Below are 3,248 nucleotides of genomic sequence, written 5' to 3' on the forward strand. Positions count from 1 at the left end.
TAAATCAAATTTTTTTCCCCTTATTCCTAACTTGTAAAATTAAATGAAGGGGAAATTTGATTGCATGACAGTGCATCCTAGCGGAATATTTGTTAACTAAATTAAATTTTTTTCCCCTCATTTTTAACTTGTAAAATTAAATGAAGGGGAAATTTGATTGCATGACAGCGCCTCCTAGCGGAATATTGGTGAACTAAATCAAACATTGTTTGTGGTGAAATCTCTATCAACCTCCTAAACATTATATTTTTCTGATACAAATCGTGGATTTTTCGATGATTTTTCAGAGTCAAAATTCGGCTGGAGGGGAAGTTGGATTGCATGACAGCGCCACCAAACGGCAAATTCGTGAACTAAATCAAAAATTTTTTTCCCCTCATTCTTTATTATTCTTATGAACGTGTGACGCCATTTAAAATGTTTTTAAATTTAAATAATTTTTAACGTATTTCTTTCTTTCCTTTATTATTATTATTATTTTTTTTCCCGTATATAAAAAGGGTAAAAAAAAAGGGAAGAAAAGATGAAATCCAACGACAGAAGAAAAAAAATGATGATTGATTGGATTTTTAATATATAAGTTCATATTTATTTATTTTTTTTTAAATTTTAATTAATAATTTTTTTTTTTTTTTTAAAACAAAAAATAAGAAATAAAAGTTTTTTTTTCAGGTAACTAAATTAATTATTATTATTATTATTATTATTATTATTATTTATTTTGTCGTTATTTACCAATATTTTTATAAAAAGTTTTCAACGGAATTAAAAAATTAAAAAGGGTAAAAGGAAATAAGTAAATGATTGAAAGATTATTTATTTATTTATTTGAAACATATCAAAATAATAATTTATTATTATTATTATTATTATTATTTAATTAAAAATAATCGTTACGATTATTTACAATCAAGTTTACTAAAAAAAAAAAAAAAAAAAAAAAAAACAGCGTAATTAGCGACTTACACTTGACACGTCATAATAATTAATGACGTTTAATAAAAAAAAAAATTGAATTTTGAGAAAGAGAGAGAGATAGAGAGAAAGATAAAGAGAGAGATAAAGAGAGAAAAGGTAACCTCAAAAATTATTATTTAAAAAAAAAAAAAACGAGAGAGAGAGAGAGAGAGTGAGACAAAGAAAAAAAAGGGGGAAAAAAAACAATTTTTAAATTTTACATAATAAATAATAAATAAATAAATAATCAATCATAATCATCATATAAATAATAATAATAATAATAATAATAATAATAATAATAATAAATTGATAAGAAATAATTAAAATTGATAATACAATTTTATTTATCTATAACACATTCTTCTTATTCAAATTTCATTTACATACATACATACATGTATATATATATATATATATATATATTCATTAAATTATAAATTAAATAATAATAATAATATTAATAATAATAATTTTAAATAATTAATTTATCGATCGATCGATCGATTGATTGAGATTGATATTGATTCAATTATATATATATATACATATATATTCGATTGATTACAAAAAAAAAAAAAAATACAAAAATAAAAAATAAAAAATGATTTGATTGATTGATTGATTGACAATAAATTTAAAAAAAAAAATACAAATAAACATACTAGAAAAAATAATGATAGTAATAATGATAATAATAATAATAACAAACTGTTAATTTTTTTTTTAAATACAATTCATCGTCGGATATGATAATCATAACAACAAGAGTCGACCAGCAACGAATATTTTTTTTTCTTCCCTCCCCCTCTTCCCCCCGTCCCCGCCCCCCCCCGTTACAAACTTGAACGTTTTCTCAACCGTAATAGAAAATTTTCATTTCCTTTTCTTCATCCCCTTCCCTCTCCCCGATTCGTTTCCTTCCTTCCATTATTCCTCTTCACAATTTTCCAACGGATCTTAATCTTAATTTAATTTAATTTAATTTATAACGATTACAATTAAAAATAAAAAAATCTCAAAGTTTTACAATAAAATGCTGCCGAAATTTCCCTTTTTTTTTTTTTTTTAATATACAAAATACAATAATAATAATAATAATAATAATAATAATAATAATGATAATAATAAAAATTTATATTATATAATACATTTAAAAAGAAAAAAATGATGGTGGTGGTGGTGGTACCGGAAGACATGACACACATTTAAACTTCCCGTTACTAAAACAATATCATTATTATCATCATCATTATTATTATTATTAGTATTATCATTAGAATGAGAATTATCGATTTAAATGATTGATTGTATATAAAAAAAAAAAAAAAAAAAAAAAACGTTTTTCCTTCAAAGTCTTTTTCATCAATTAATTAATTAATTAATTAATTAATAATAATAATATATATTAACACTTAACCCTATCATTTACCTATTATTAATTATTTTTATTTATTTATTTATTTAATTAATTAATTTATTTATTTATTATTATTATTATTATTTAAATTACGTTCATTCATCATCAATCATATGATTTTTTTTTAATTTAACAAGCGAGTAAAAAAAAATTGACTAAATATATATATATATATAAATTTTTTTTTTGTATTTTGCAATCGAGTTAAATTCGTTTGTTTGTTTGTTTGTTTGTTTGTTGTTGTTGTTGTTGTCGTCACAATTTAATTTTACCCGCGTGTGCACACGCCCGCGCACGTGTAAATACATGATAAATTAATTTTTCTTTCTTTCTTTTTTAATTATTATTATTATTATTATTATTTACATTATTAAGTGGATTTCATTAGTATATGTACATTAAAATGAAAAAAAAAATATGGAGGAAATCATAAAAATAAAATTTTTTTAAATTCGCATGATTATGATGAATGATTATTAAAAAAAAAAACACAGCCCTCGACGTCGTTTCCCCCTCCCCCCCTCCCCCGATTCGATTACTATACTTCCGCTTCCGGCTCATCGTCCATAATTTTCAACAGCCGCAAAAAACCAACTACAAATTTATTATTATTATTATTATTATTTTATTCATTTATGAGTTGTATTTTAAAAATTGACGTTCGTTTCCGTTTTTCCTTTTTTTTCCTTTTTTTTTCCTTTTTTCCATTTTTTCCTGTTTTTCCTTTTTCTTCTTTTTCTTCTTCTTCAAATTCGTTTATTTATTTATTTAATAATTTTCCTAAAATTTCATCATTTAATTAATTTTTTTAACATGCGTGTGTGTTTTTCTTTCCCCCCCCCCCTTCCCCCTTTTTCGAGTTTAAATTTTC

Source organism: Pediculus humanus, genomic scaffold (assembly GCF_000006295.1).
Source record: "Pediculus humanus corporis 1103172107574 genomic scaffold, whole genome shotgun sequence".
NCBI lineage: Eukaryota > Metazoa > Arthropoda > Insecta > Psocodea > Pediculidae > Pediculus > Pediculus humanus.